Source organism: Triturus cristatus, chromosome 2_1 (genome assembly GCF_964204655.1).
Source record: "Triturus cristatus chromosome 2_1, aTriCri1.1, whole genome shotgun sequence".
Lineage (NCBI taxonomy): Eukaryota > Metazoa > Chordata > Amphibia > Caudata > Salamandridae > Triturus > Triturus cristatus.
Genome location: NC_140581.1, coordinates 871639217 through 871655786, shown reverse-complemented (window position 1 = coordinate 871655786; position 16570 = coordinate 871639217). Strand labels below are relative to the sequence as shown.

The window sequence follows — 16570 nt, the reverse complement described above, 5'->3', positions numbered from 1 at the left end:
ATTCCTCTTTTCTTTCAGCATACCACCATAATGACATAATGACACAAAACTTCAATTACATTGTCTGCTCCAAAGTAAACATAAAAAACAAGGTGGTAACTGTTCAACCTTTTACCCTGGCAGTCTGCAAGTGTTTGTTTATGCCCCAGTCTTGACCAAATCAACTGAAGGCAGGGCCTAACAACTATGTATCTATGGAGCTGTTAGACCTGGCACCATTGGCGTGAGTCTCCCTTCCATTTTTTCGCTGTGTCTCCTCTGTTTTTGCTGGTTATAGATGCTCTGGGCGCTGTGCCACTGCCATTCAGTGCCACAGCGCGAATGCTCCCTTTGTAAAGATGACATATGAATTGGTACATCCATAATTGGCTTATTCGGTTTACCTGTTAGTCCCTAGTAGCGTGGCCTGTGTGTGCCCAGGGCTGGTAAACCGAATGCTGCTGGTGGGCCTGCAGCACTGGTTTGTGCCACTCACAGAAGCAGCTTGTAAAGTGTGTCTCAGACCTGCCACTGCAGTGTCTGCGTGCAGTCCAGAACTGCCATCTTGGCTGTGAAGTGCCCCCACTTCCCGGCCCCTAAACCTTCCCTTGGCATCCTGTAAGCCCCCCTTATGATAGGGCGCATTGTATGTGTAAGGTAGGACATGCCCTGATGTATGTAGCATGTCCTAGTAGTGAATTACACCCCATTTCCTTTTTCACTACTGTAAGGCTACCTGTTCTCCATAGGCCAGAATGGGAGGTCTGGGCTATTACATTCTATAGTCCTAACTGACCCACAGAACATGGTAGAAAAACGAATCTAGTATGCCTGAGCTCAGTATATTAAAATACATCTTTTAGTGAAGGTTATTTTTATATTCTGTGTTTGAAACTACCACCTTTAGAGTATAGGTACTTTCTTGCCTAAGCATTCCAGTTTGCTCTGCTATGATGTGTATTGGCTGTCTGGTTTTGGAGGGACAGGGCAGGCTGAGTCAGACCTGAATTGAATAGAGCGACCTGCCTTGGTGTGAGGGGAGGGGTAGCTCCTGCACTTGAATAGGACTGTGCCTGGCAAGGTGAATGCTGGCTCCACCTCCCACTGTGCGTCTGAGGCAGACCCCCTCTTTCTGAAAGGAAGGATGCAGCCTGATCAACAAAGTGTTCCAGGGCTGGGCAGAACTGGTTCTGGCTGGGTTCAGAGACTTGGGACCCCTAAGAACAAAGACTTTGGGGGTATAAATATTTGTGCACAAACCCCTACTTTTTGTATTGCTCCTGGATAACAAGAAGAACCTCTGTCCGTGTGGCTACAAGAATCTGCAGGAGAAGGACTGTCCTTGTGCTTGTGTGCTGTTTCTGGGACTGGCCTGTAGCTGTTACTACTGGACTTCAAGAAGAGGAAAAGAACTTTGATTGGACTTTGTATTTTTGTGCTACAGCAATCACCCAAGGGCTAGAAGAGAGCTAGCCTCCTGCTGGAGTCTCAGGCACATCAGACTCTACCATCAGCCTCCTGTTTTCTCCCAGCGAGGATTACTATCTGCAGGTGAGGCTCCTGTGTGTTCCAGGGCCTCTAGTTCTACTGTTGAGAAGAGAGCGCTGAAAATCGTCGCTAACCTCCGTTAGCGAGCCGCTGCAGCTGGTGAGCGTGAGAAAAATCGCCGCTCCGCTTTCGCCGAGCGCTCGCTAACCCCGAAGATCGTCGCAGCACCTGTCTGCGGGCCTGAAAACGCCCGCTATCCGAAGATCGTCGCAGCACCTGTCTGCGGGCCTGAAAACGCCCGCTATCTGAAATCATCGCAACAGGATCATCGCAGCGCGGACGCTGAGCGTTCGCCATTTTCCCCGCATCGAATCCTGATCGTCGCTTCCTCGCGGAGCGCCATCTTTGTCAACACAGCAAGATCGCACACGCAACAGGCTCGGTGCATCATCCTCCCTTCGCGGCAAGGATTTCATCGCATCACCGGCTTAGCGTGAGGAAGTTGGTCGCTTTGTCCTGCCCGCAACCCAGCGCATCATCCTTCCTTGCGGTAAGGATTCAACGCATCGCTGGTTAGCGTGAGAAAATTTATCACTACAACGCCTTAGCGACATTTTTGTTGCTTTGCTCCAGGAACCAGATACTTTGTGAGTAAAAGGGTCGCAGAGACCCCTGCCTTGAACTAAACATCAGTTTGTGCATCCTGAACTATTTTTCCTTGCAGCATTTCTAAAGTAATTATATTTTTATAGTATTGTGGATTTTTACTGTTATTGGTCTTGTGATTAAGTCTATATAAAAATACCTATTTTTCATAACTACTTGAGTGGTGTCCATTTGTAGTGTTCCTCATTATATTACTGTATATGGTCATAAATGCTTCACACACTGCCTCTGAGATAAGCCTAGCTGCTCGTGCTACGTTACCACAGGGTTGAGCAGGGGTTGTCAAAGGGTGTAGGCTGCTTACTCTGACTTAGGAAGAAGGGTCCCTACTTGGACAGTGGCCAGCCATTGCCAACTAGAGACCACCATTTCTAACATTGGTGGTCAGCGGTGAGGATCTGGACTTGCATTTATGATTGCATACAGTAATTATAGTGTACACTACTAGTGAGTGCAGACCATAACATAACCACGTACGTTGTTGAGATTTTTTGATTCTATTTTTGATCGTTATGGCCAGTTATTGCCACAATGGGCAAGCCCAGATCCAATGCCTCTGAGGATCTCTCCTGGGAAGAAGAGAAATTAGACACCTACAATGCCAAGCAGCTCAAATATTTTTGCAAACGCTTCACAGTCCCTATCACAGGTCGCACTAGAAGGGAAGAGTATTACAAGGCGTTGAAGGCCTGGCTAGAAGCCAGGGATGCCCTTAGGAATGAGGAAGGGCCTGTGGAGGGGGGAGAGAATGCAGGAGAGCAGCAGGAAGAAATTGTAGATTTGGTAGGGGATAAAGCAGTTTCCAGCCCGGGCACTAGTGTGTCCTCAAGGGGTCTGTCTCCAGAAGAGATGGAGGACAGGGAGAGAGATAGGCGGCATAATATGGAGATGGCTAAGCTCAAATTGGATGGTCAGAAGGACCTAGAGAATAAGAAGTTGGAAGTTGAGATAATGAAGATGAAATTTGAACATGAGAGAATTTTGAGGGAGTTGGAGATTAAGGCCAAGAGTATTGAGATCTCCCCCTCTGGTGGCAGCATACCAGTAGTGCATACTGAGAGTAGAGTATATATCCCTAAAGATGTTATTAAGGATTTCCATAAAAGTGAGGATATTGGGCAATGGTTTGCCGCTTATGAATTAGCTATGGTGTCCCACCGGGTCCCTGAGAAGGATTGGGGAGCGGGGTTGTGGGGACGCTTTGTGAGTGAGGGGAGGGATACCTTGTTGGACCTACCCCCAGAAAGTAGGATGATTTATGCCCACATGAAGGAAGCTTTGATTACCCGCTATGGTTTGACCCCTGAAATGTACAGGCAGAGATTTAGAACCTGCAAGAAGAAAGAGGGTACCACGTGGGTAGAATATGTGTCTTTTTTTGGCAGAGCAATGGAGCGCTGGGTAAAAGGCAGCAAAGTAGAAACTTTTGAGCAACTGTATGACTTGATTGCATGGGAGCATTTTTCTAGTAACTGTTTTCCTGAGCTACGCCAGCATCTGATAGATTGCAAGCTGACTAACCCTAGGAAGCTTGCTAAGGAGGCGGACAGCTGGGTGAGCACCCGGGTTCGCAAGGGTCCAGTGGGAGACTTCGCCAAAGGTGGGCAGGGTCCCCAGCAGAGAGGTGGGGGGGACAGGGGTAAACCAAGGGAGTTCCACCGAGGGCCCCAAGATAATTCCCAAGGGAACCAGGAAGTGGTATCCCAGCCTCCCCCAGATAAGAAGCCAGTGCCTCCAACAGGTAATCCTGTTCCAAGGAGGCCCCCTACTTGTTTTAAGTGTGGCCAGGTGGGCCACAGATACTTTGACCCCCAGTGTCCCCAAAAGGATACTCCTGCACCACCCCGTGCACCGCCCCGCCAGCTTGCTAGTGTAGCCCTGGGGGAGGAGGAGATGGATGCCCAAGGTGGGTGGGACCCCGTAGAATTGACCCTTGTCTCACTAGGAGACTTTGAAATGGTTCCTAAGCCTGCACTGCCTGATAACACTAAAAAATACAGGCAGCGGGTTACCATCAATGGCCATAGAGTGGAGGCTCTGAGGGACACAGGAGCCAGTGTAACTGCTGTCAGCTCCCGGTTGGTGTCCAAAGAGCAGGTTGTGCCCCATGCATTCTACCCAGTAGTGTCTGCAGACAACACAGAGAGCCAATGTGAGGTGGCTCAGGTTCCCTTTGAGTGGGGGGGGGTCTCAGGAACTCTTCAGGTGGCTGTGAGGCCTGCCATGCCTGTGGACTGTCTGTTGGGCAATGATTTAGAGAACTCACCGCGGGCTACAGTGGAGAGGAGAGCTCACTTGCAAATGTTGGGACTGCCTGAGTGGGCATGTGCTACCACTCAGTCCATGGCAGCCAAAGAGAGTGTTGAGCAAGACCTGGAGCCTGAGAATATGGCCCAGGTCCCTGCCTTAGAGGGAGGGGGCAGGGGGCACGGGAAACCGGCCCCCTTGGTTCCCACGGCCCAGGAGGGAGCAGACCCTGAGGGGGATGCCCTGGAGCCTACCGGGGAGCAGAGTACCGACCTGGGGGACCTGCCTGAGCTGACCCAGTGGCAGCAGGAAGGGGGGCCCACCAGGGAGGAGTTTTGTGAACAGCAGAGAACTTGCCCCTCTCTTGAGGGTATGCGGCAACAGGCTGCAGCCCAGGCAGCAGGTGATATGTCCGGTTCACATCTGATTTATTGGGAGAACAGTCTCCTGTATAGCGAGCCTAAGGTTGCTGGTGGTACCCGAGTGCTTCAGAACCTTCCTACTGGGGTTGGCTCATGACATTCCATTGGCAGGACATCTGGGGCAGACCAAGACCTTTGAAAGGCTGGTCACCCACTTTTATTGGCCCCAGATACGCAAGAGTTCAGATACGTATTGTAGGACCTGTGAGACTTGCCAGGCAAGTGGGAAGAGTGGGGGGAAGATCAAAGCCCCACTCCAACCCTTCCCAGTTGTAACACCCCATTCGAGCGAGTGGGCATTGACATTGTGGGGCCTCTGGACCCCAAGACAGCCATGGGCAACAGGTACATCCTGGTCTTGGTGGACCATGCCACCCGGTACCCTGAAGCCATCCCGCTCAGGACAGTGACGGCCCCCGTGGTGGGACGTGCACTGATGGGGATCTTCTCCCGTGTGGGGTTCCCCAGAGAGGTGGTGAGCGACAGGGGGACCAACTTCATCTCCCAGTATATGAAGTCTCTGTGGAAGGAGTGTGGGGTGACTTACAAGTTCACCACTCCTTACCACCCCCAGGGTAACGGTCTGGTTGAGAGATTCAACCGGACCTTGAAGGGCATGATCATGGGCCTAGAGGAGCCCCTGAGGCGTAAGTGGGACGTCCTCTTACCATGCCTGTTGTTTGCATACCGTGAAGTGCCACAGAAGTCCTTAGGGTTCAGCCCCTTTGAACTGCTCTATGGCCATCCGGTAAGAGGGCCTCTGAGTTTGGTCAAGGAAGGCTGGGAGCAATCTCCCAGGAAACCTCCCCAGGATGTGTTTAGCTACATCCTGGCCTTCAGGAACCAAACTCGGCGTTTCAGAAACATTGCTGAGGCAAATCTGGAAGCCAGCCAGGAGGAGATGAAACGTTGGCACGACCAGAATGCCACTCTGGTCGAGTTTCAACCTGGTCAAAAGGTTTGGGTACTGGCCCCAATGGAGCCCTGTGCGCTCAAAGATAAGTGGACCGGTCCATTTGAGGTGGTGGAGCGAAAAAGTCAAGTTACCTATTTGGTGGACTTTAAATCTCCCAGGAACCCCCTGCGGGTCCTGCATGTGAATCGCCTAAAGCCCCACTTTGCGAGGTCTGAAGTGGGCATGCTTCTTGCCACAGATGCAGGGATGGAGGAGGAGAGTGAGCCTCTTCCTGACCTCCTGTGTGCAGGAGAGAAGGATGGGTCAGTGGAGGGTGTGGTCCTCTCCACCACACTGACCCCAGAACAGCAGAGAGATTGCCACCAGCTGTTGGGGCAATTCCCAGATTTATTTTCCCTGGTACCTGGTGTCACTGACTGGTGCGTCCATGAGGTAGACACCGGGGACAGTCCTCCTGTCAAGCACAAGGCTTACAGGGTGACCGACAGGGTAAGGGTCTGCATTAAGGAGGAGGTCTCCAAAATGTTTGCCCTGGGGGTGATTGAGTCCTCTAGCAGCCCTTGGTCCAGCCCCGTGGTCTTGGTACCAAAGGCTGCAGCGCCTGGTGACACTCCAGAACTTAGGTTCTGTGTGGACTACCGAGGTCTCAATTCGGTCACGAGGACCGACGCGCACCCCATCCCCAGAGCTGATGAGCTCATAGATCGGTTGGGGGCTGCCCGGTACCTCAGCACGTTTGATCTAACGTCTGGATACTGGCAGATCGCCTTAACTGATGGGGCAAAGGAGAGGTCCGCATTCTCCACCCCAGATGGGCACTACCAGTACCGTGTGATGCCCTTTGGGATGAAGAATGCCCCTGCCACCTTTCAGAGGTTGGTCAACCAGGTGTTGGCTGGGCTGGAGGATTTCAGTGCCGCCTACCTGGACGACATTGCCGTATTTAGTTCCTCATGGGAGGACCACTTACGCCACCTCTGGGAAGTGTTGATGGCGCTGCGCAGAGCAGGCCTCACAATCAAGGCCAGTAAGTGCCAGATTGGGCAGGGTTCGGTGGTGTACTTAGGACACCAGGTAGGGAGTGGCCAGGTGGCCCCTCTACAGCCCAAGATTGAGACCATCCTGGCTTGGGAGCCCCCAAGGACCCAGACCCAGGTGAGGGCCTTCTTAGGACTCACGGGTTATTACAGGAGGTTTGTCAAGGGGTATGGCAGCATTGTTGCCCCCTTGACTGAGCTGACTTCCAAGAAGCAGCCCAAGATTGTGAACTGGACTGACACCTGTCAGAAAGCTTTTGATGCTCTCAAGACTGCCATGTGTACAGCACCCGTACTCCAGGCGCCCAACTTTGCTAAGGAATTTATTGTCCAGACAGACGCTTCAGAGCATGGGATGGGGGCTGTTCTGTCACAGATGAATGAGGAGGGACTAGACCAACCTGTAGCCTTCATCAGTAGGAGGTCACTTCCACGGGAACAGAGGTGGAGTGCGATCGAGCGAGAGGCATTTGCTGTGGTCTGGGCGCTGAAGAAGCTGAGACCATACCTGTTTGGGACTCACTTCCGGGTTCAGACCGACCACAGGCCCCTCAGATGGTTAATGCAGATGAGGGGTGAGAATCCCAAGTTGTTAAGGTGGTCCATTTCCCTACAGGGTATGGACTTTACGGTGGAACACTGCCCTGGTACAGAACACGCCAATGCTGATGGTCTGTCCAGATTTTCCCGCCTTAGTGATGAGAACCTCCCAGGGGATGGGTAGTTCTCCCCACATTTCAGCTGGAGGGGACGTGTGTTAGACTTGGCACCATTGGCGTGAGTCTCCCTTCCATTTTTTCGCTGTGTCTCCTCTGTTTTTGCTGGTTATAGATGCTCTCGGCGCTGTGCCACTGCCATTCAGTGCCACAGCGCGAATGCTCCCTTTGTAAAGATGACATATGAATTGGTACATCCATAATTGGCTTATTCGGTTTCCCTGTTAGTCCCTAGTAGCGTGGCCTGTGTGTGCCCAGGGCTGGTAAACCGAATGCTGCTGGTGGGCCTGCAGCACTGGTTTGTGCCACCCACAGAAGCAGCTTGTAAAGTGTGTCTCAGACCTGCCACTGCAGTGTCTGCGTGCAGTCCAGAACTGCTATCTTGGCTGTGAAGTACCCCCACTTCCCGGCCCCTAAACCATCCCTTGGCATCCTGTAAGCCCCCCTTATGATAGGGCGCATTGTATGTGTAAGGTAGGACATGCCCTGATGTATGTAGCATGTCCTAGTAGTGAATTACACACCATTTCGTTTTTCACTACTGTAAGGCTACCTGTTCTCCATAGGCCAGAATGGGAGGTCTGGGCTATTACATTCTATAGTCCACTCCTAACTGACCCACAGAACATGGTAGAAAAACGAATCTAGTATGCCTGAGCTCAGAATATTAAAATACATCTTTTAGTGAAGGTTATTTTTATATTCTGTGTTTGAAACTACCACCTTTAGAGTATAGGTACTTTCTTGCCTAAGCCTTCCAGTTTGCTCTGCTATGATGTGTATTGGCTGTCTGGTTTTGGAGGGACAGGGCAGGCTGAGTCAGACCTGGGTTGAATAGAGCGACCTGCCTTGGTGTGAGGGGAGGGGTAGCTCCTGCAATTGAATAGGACTGTGCCTGGCAAGGTGAATGCTGGCTCCACCTCCCACTGTGCGTCTGAGGCAGACCCCCTCTTTCTGAAAGGAAGGATGCAGCCTGATCAGCAAAGTGCTCCAGGGCTGGGCAGAACTGGTTCTGGCTGGGTTCAGAGACTTGGGACCCCTAAGAACAAAGACTTTGGGGGTATAAATATTTGTGCACAAACCCCTACTTTTTGTATTTCTCCTGGATAACAAGAAGAACCTCTGTCCGTGTGGCTACAAGAATCTTCAGGAGAAGGACTGTCCTTGTGCTTGTGTGCTGTTTCTGGGACTGGCCTGCAGCTGTTACTACTGGACTTCAAGAAGAGGAAAAGAACTTTGATTGGACTTTGTATTTTTGTGCTACAGCAATCACCCAAGGGCTAGGAGAGAGCTAGCCTCCTGCTGGAGTCTCAGGCACATCAGACTCCACCATCAGCCTCCTGTTTCCTCCCAGCGAGGATTACTATCTGCAGGTGAGGCTCCTGTGTGTTCCAGGGCCTCTAGTTCTACTGCTGAGAAGAGAGCGCTGAAAATCGTCGCTAACCTCCGTTAGCGAGCCGCTGCAGCTGGTGAGCGTGAGAAAAATCGCCGCTCCGCTGTCGCCGAGCGCTCGCTAACCCCGAAGATCGTCGCAGCACCTGTCTGCAGGCCTGAAAACGCCTGCTATCCGAAGATCGTCGCAGCACCTGTCTGCGGGCCTGAAAACGCCCGCTATCTGAAATCATCGCAACAGGATCATCGCAGCGCGGACGCCGAGCGTTCGCCATTTTCCCCGCATTGAATCCGGATCGTCGCTTCCTCGCAGAGCGCCATCTTTGTCAACACAGCAAGATCGCACACGCAACAGGCTCGGTGCATCATCCTCCCTTCGCGGCAAGGATTTCATCGCATCACCGGCTTAGCGTGAGGAAGTTTGTCACTTTGTCCTGCCCGCAACCCAGCGCATCATCCTCCCTCGCGGTAAGGATTCAACGCATCGCTGGTTAGCGTGAGGAAATTTATCGCTACAACGCCTTAGCGACATTTTTGTTGCTTTGCTCCAGGAACCAGATACTTTGTGAGTAAAAGGGTCGCAGAGACCCCTGCCTTGAACTAAACATCATTTCGTGCATCCTGAACTATTTTTCCTTGCAGCATTTCTAAAGTAATTATATTTTTATAGTATTGTGGATTTTTACTGTTATTGGTCTTGTGATTCAGTCTATATAAAAATACCTATTTTTCATAACTACTTGAGTGGTGTCCATTTGTAGTGTTCCTCATTATATTACTGTATATGGTCATAAATGCTTCACACACTGCCTCTGAGATAAGCCTAGCTTCTCGTGCTACGTTACCACAGGGTTGAGCAGGGGTTGTCAAAGGGTGTAGGCTGCTTACTTTGACTTAGGAAGAAGGGTCCCTACTTGGACAGTGGCCAGCCATTGCCAACTAGAGACCCCCATTTCTAACAGGAGCTATGTATTTAGGGAGAAATTCAGCCCTTACTTTAACAAGCGGAGGAGCATATAATTCAGATTGGTTTACCAATGTTGATCTATTTTCAGCTATGTGGATCCTCAATGATATTTTCTGAATCTTCATGTTGTGAATTGATGATAATTATATTACAAGTAGATGAGATTTCCCGCATGTAGGTGTTAGCCGGAAGTACTACAGTTGCAATTGTGCCTTGCAACACAGCCAAATCTCCTGTCAGAAAATAAAATAGGACAACCCATAAGGTTGTTTGGGACACTTTATATTGATAAAAGGTGTCTCACCTTATTCTGTCCACAAACTAATTTGATCTGTTTTTAAAGGATCCTTTGGTACTAACCTTGGCGGCCTTCTGCCTCCATCAATCAGTTCTCTCAATTTGGGCCAACTCTAAATCACATATATTCATCCATTTTGTGGTCTGAATATCTTGCTAGGTGACCCTGTTAGAAATGAAAAATAGAATCCATAAGGTCATTCGGAAGAGAAGGCCAACGTCTCCATAACCCAGAACTGGCTACTTAAATTAAACATGCCTATGATTTGACGCTGCTGCCAGCGATCCACCAACCCTAATGCACAATCCTCATGATTTAGGGAGTGGCCTACTGGCCTTGCATTCTTTTTATTTTGCTTTCCAAGGTGAATAAAGATATTTCTGTAATTGTGCCACAAGTAAACAAAAGTAGACACACATCTCTAAATTACAATCATATATTTTTTGTAATTTGGGGGGGTGATTTCAATAGTAGTCTTTGTACACACTCGAGGAATGCTGTGTGTCGTACACTGGGGCATGGTAATGTAGATTACTTGCATTTTGTGCATAACACTTGTGGTGATGTCTTCAGCAAGATCATGAGCAGGCAGGACTTAGTAATTATACTAGATTTAGCTCTGGCAACAGTACTGAAGCAATCCACGTTTACATGGAAGGGCCCCGGTTGTATCACTGAGTTCATTGCTCTCACAAATCAGTGGAGTCAAAAGGCTTCTAATTTCACAATTCTGCAGAATTGTATGAGTGATCACAATCCCCTGGCACCAGTGGCGGCTCCTCGAGGGAGTGCTGCGGGGCGGTGAGGCAGGGGAGGGGCAGGGTGGGGGGGGTAGTAAACTCTGGCATACGGCCAAACAGAGTTATGTAAATAAATGAATAAATAAAACGAATTACATTGCACGCACTGCATTGCAGCGCGCGCAATGAAATTCATTTTATTCATGTATTTATTTACTTATCTCTGTTCGGCAGTATGCCGTTGCTTACTACCCCCCACCCTGCCCCTCCCCCACCTCACCACCCCGCAGCACTCCCTCGAGGAGCCGCCACTGCCTGGCAATAAAATTGACTATAGGCCACACACATTTACAATACTCTCTGGGGCATATTTACTAGGTCTGGCGCATCTCTGCAAATCAAGCAGGCGTAAGGGTTTGACGCAGCGTCGTCGTAAAACTGACTCAGTGAAATCTTGTAGATTTCACTGAGTCAGTTTTACGTGGCTTTCCTGCGACGGAACTCCCACCCTGTGACGGAATGCCCACATGAAACCTGACGCAGGTTTCATGTGGCGCTGTGCTTTCCAGCGTGACACAACTGCCTAGATGCGTCACGTTGTAAATAAGTCGCAATGTGGCGCATGGTTCACACCACGCTGCGTCACAGAAGTGACACAACAGTGGCGCAAATGTGTTGCAAGGGACTTGTAAATCTGCCCCTCATTCTTTACCACCGATAGACTTTAGTAATAATGAGGTATTTTGCGTAAATGGGCCAGTATCGATCCTGGGCTCCTGCTGAAAGAGCTAATAGATAAGAATAGGGGACATCTGATGGTGTGCTTGGGTAGGGGATAGATCTAGCTCATTTGCTCAGTGCCTATAATGAAATTTGCAAAACTATGACTGCATTTCTAATTATGCCAGTACCCTGTAGGAAATCAAAGATTAAAAAATGGTTTGATGGGGCCTGTTCATTTGCTCACAGATCTTTAATAAGGGCTCTAAAGAAGTTGCCAAGGAAGGTGGGGGAATCCAGGATGGGCAGACTACATTATAAGCAGGTGACCAAGGAGAGAAAGAATGTTATAAGGCAGGAAACTTGAGAGCAATTATGTGAGGCTAGCAGTAGGAATGATGCACTCTTTTTTTGAAATTGTGTAAATGTACCCTTTTTTTAAGCTTGTCAGAATACCATCATGGATGCGATTATTCCTCCGCATGTGTGGGTTGAACACTTCTCCAAGGTGTAGGACAATATTATAGCCCAGGACACGATAGACAAAAAAAAGTTACAGGGCACCCCATATTCCAATTGCACTAGGACATGTGAAGAAAACAGTTCCAGAAGGAATCACTGCAGTGGAACGCCCACAGCAACACCCACTGCCCACCCTTTTCACTCTAAGCATAGCGTGAAAGGGGGCCTTATTTACAAGGCAGTTTTAAGCCACATTAAGGGCCTCATGTAGGTAGCGAAATACCGGTCGGTAACGGCCGATTTTCGGTAAATATGCCGTTACCGACCGGTATTCAGACAAGTGAGATGTAGGAGTCCAAAAACCACTTTTCGGTAAATATGAGGCGGTAAATACCGATTCATAGTTACCGAATTCCAAAATACCGATTCATGTTTACCGAATACATAATTAACGAATCGGTAAATATGAAGTGGTAAATATGAAGTGGTAAAAATTTAAAATGACATGTAGGAGCAGGCGGTAATTAAGAAATCCAGGAAAATCGGTAAATAAGAGTCGGTAATTAACACGGATTGAAAGCAGGTGGTAACCATCAACAATGCACATAAGCAATCCCAAAATGCAACAGCGTGGACAACATGGCCGCCATGTACGTCATTGCAAGGCGCCTACGTCTACAGGCAGCAGGACTGAGGGTGTGGCGACGGGAGGAACAAATCTACAGACAGCGCATCACACTATTACAGCTGACTGATGCAGAGATACATGAGAGGTACAGGCTACACCCCAAAACCATCATGGACCTGATAAGGGACCTGCACCCACTCCTGGACCAGCCAACAAGAAGGGCGCACGCCATACCACCACATGTGCAGGTGCTCTGCAGCCTACATCTACTGGCATCCGGCAGTTATCAGGTGGTGATAGCTGCGGTGGGTGGTGTATCCCAGAGTTGCCTGTCCCGTTTCTTCAGGAAGTTCCTGGATGCCATGATGCAGAGAATGCACCACTACATAAGCTTCCCAAACACACAGGCTGCACTGCAGAAAACAAAAACAGACTTTTATCACATGGCACAGTTCCCCCATGTCATCGGCTGTATTGATGGTACACACATCCCAATCTGTCCACCAGCTGATACAGAGCACATCTACAGGAACAGGAAGTCCACCCACTCCATCAATGTGCAGGTGATCTGTGATGCAGGGAACATCATCACAGATATTGTTGCAAAGTTTCCTGGGAGCACCCACGACTCTTACATCTTCCAGAATAGTGGGATCTACACACGACTGAGTGCCGGCGAATTCGGAGAGGGATACCTGCTGGGTAAGTAACAGTGACGCCCCTTGAAACCTGCAAATCAGAGTGTATAGAGGCATGTAACTGATGGTTCCCTCTTACTCATCCAGGCGACAGTGCATATGCATGCCGTTCATTCATCCTCACTCCCTACCTACACCCAGCAACCCAGAGTGAGAGACGATACAACGTGGCCCACAAAACAACACGCAATGTGGTGGAGCGCACGTTTGGACTACTGAAGAGCAGGTTCCGCTGCCTCCACAAGAGCGGAGGCGCACGCCAGTACAAACCCATCACCTGCTGCAAGATTATTGCCACTTGTGCAATGCTGCACAACCTTGCCACGAAAAAAGGTACAGATGTGGAACTAACATATTTTGAGGACAACGAGGATGAGTCAGGCCAGCCAGAGGGCAGCGCAGCTAGAGTGCCAACTGCAATCGATGGGAGAGAGATCACATGCAACTATTTCTGAGTAAGTGAGGGGACACAGCGAGTTGTGAGAAGTCATGACGTAGTTTAATGTGGCACCACGCCATGAACACATGAACAGGCCAATCTGGCAATATACCATCTATACAAGGAGTATGTCCAGGGTTACGTCACCCAATGGGAAGTGGCTAAGCAGGGCCACATCAATGTTTGCGCATACGCGCTGCAGTGGTGGATTGCACGGCCTGTGCATCCTCACTAGAGCCAACCCCAAGCCGCCTGCTGCTCCTGCGTGCTTCTGGGACGGGGGGTGTGATGCTGCTGCTGGTGTCGATGCGCTCCGCAGCATCCCCTGCAGCAGTTGTCGACGCCTGACTAGTCAATAGCACCCCTAGTGCACTTGTCACCTGCACCATCCCCCGAGACAGGTCGCTGCAGCACTGTGTTAGGCCCTCCTGCATCGTCACAGAGCGCCGGCAAAGTAGGGAAGTCGCAGTTGCCAGACGGTTGAGTGCCCTGCTGGTAGTGTCCCTTCTCTGGCGTTCCCGGCGCCGTGCTTCGATGTCAGCATCTAATTTGCTGCACAACTGCTGGATTGACTGGGACATGTCCCGAATGCCCGCAGCCATGCCGCCAATGTTTGTGTCCATGTTGACTAAGCTTGTCTTCATCACCCGCATGTGCCTCTGGACTGACATAACTGCCTTTGATTGCAGGCGCTGTTGCTTCAACATTTGGCCCTCGAGCCCCAAGAAGACACCATGGCCGTCAGTGGGTGCTGGTGGACTCTGGACACGCGACCTGCGGTGCCCTCTTGCTCCCGTCTGTGCTGCCTGTGAGGTGTGGGGCACAGTGGGATGGCTCCCTTCCTGGTGCCCGGTGCGGTCTTCTGGGCCCATGCTGTCGTCTGACGAGGTGTCGAAGGCTCGTAGCCTGGCTGCTGGACGCCTCCTCATTCTCACACCTGCAAGCGGAGATGTGGCCGGTGATTCGAACATGAGTGGCGATGCTGGCTGTGGTTGTGGTGATGCTGGCTCTCGGTGAGGTGATGCTGGCTCTGTGTGCGGCGAGGCTGGCTGTGTTGGTGGTGCGGCTGCCAGTGGGCCTGCTCCCTGGTCTGAACTCGTGCTGGCTAGAGGTGATTTTTGTGGCAGGTGTGCCGTCTCCCCTGCAGCATGCCCTGTACTGCATGATGTCACATCTGTGGACAGAAAAACAACATTGGCTCAGTGTCCCCGAAGGGCTGCATTGCAAGCGTCACAATAAATCATTTCACATTCCAATCTGTCCTCTGTCTCCTTGTGCCTCGAGTGCGTGACATGCCCTGTTGCCCTGTGACATTTACGTCATGGTTAGTGTTGCCCTGACTACATCTCCCGGAATGCATTGCCTGTCTGCACTGACACGTGTGGACTGCAGTGTGATTCTCGTTTCACAATGGGGGATGTGGGATAGGGGTAGGGGGGGCTACATTGCTGTGCTTTCGTCTTACCTTGGTGTGTTGCGGCTCTGGCAGAGCTGTCGGCGTCCCCAAGACCCACGACGCTCTCTTGCTCGATTGTGGCCGCCACCAGCTCCTCCAGTTCGGTGAGGGCAGGTGCCCTGTTGGTTCCACCTCCGGTCTGGCTGGCCTCCTTCTGGATGTCGCCCATCTTCCTCTTGGTCACAATCCTCAGGTCATACCAGCGCTTTTTGAGGACCTCAATGTCCCTGTGGGTCACTCCCACAGCATTGACCTGCGCCTGGATGGCCAGCCATATGTTGCGCTTTTCGGCCTCAGGCACTTGCAGGGATTGCCTCCCAAACAGCTTCTGGTGCTGCTTCACCACCTCCTCCACCAGCACCTGGAGTTCCTTGGGGCTGAATTTGAGCTTCCTCCTCCTTTCCCCTCCGTCTTTCTGTGTTCTCTGGCTGGACATGCTGTTCGTTTCCCGCTCGCACATGCAACTGCTCCCTGCCTCTCCTCTGCACTCCAAGCCTCTCCAGGGTCGGCTAATTATGTACACCTGCCTGGGTGTGGCCACGTCGGCTAATTGTGTACACCTGCCTGGGTGTGGGCAGTTCCTGGTTGGGTGGGCTGTCGTTGCACAGGATTAGCTGTTTCGTCAAGTCATGTGCTGTTCTTTACCGAATCCGTACATACCGATTCGGTATTTTCCGATTCGGTGGATACCACCTCGGTCTTTTCCGAATCGGTAGATACCACCTCGGTATTTTCCGATTCGGTAAATATCACCTCGGTATTTACCGATTCGGTGAATTCCGATTCGTATTTACCGAATGTTACCGAATCGGTAACTGTTACCGAATTTTTACCTACATATAACTTACCGATTCTAATTTACCGATTCGGTACGGCTCGGTATTTAAGAACCGGTAAAATTTATTTACCTACATGAGGCCCTAAGTGGCTTAACGCTGCCTTGTAAATAAGGCGAGGCCTTTGTCACCACAACAACGTCACTTTGTGATGGCAATAGGGGCTTGTACATATGCCCTCTGTTCTTAAACAGGCGAAACAAGGAGAAATGCTTTATTTCTCCTTGTTTGTGCTGTTTCCATGTGTGCTGCAAGGCAGCACACATAGAAACAGCAAATTGCATATGATTGTTTATGTGCAGGAAGGTTCCTGCACATAAACAATATATACTTTTTTTAATGCAGTTATGCAGTTTCAGCACACATAGAAGTTGCAAAACTGAATTTTTTCAAAATGATTGTTTATGTGTAGGAAGGGGGACCTTCCTGCACATAAATAATCTTCCCCTCAACACAGGCACCC

The 16570-nt window shown here is 50.4% G+C and overlaps 1 protein-coding gene across 1 annotated transcript in view; it reads left to right on the top strand.

The window, feature by feature from the left end:
* Window positions 1-16570, top strand: part of TRPM3 (transient receptor potential cation channel subfamily M member 3) — a 1363437-nt gene that overhangs the window by 1036063 nt on the left and 310804 nt on the right. The gene's annotated exons all lie outside the window — the stretch shown is intronic.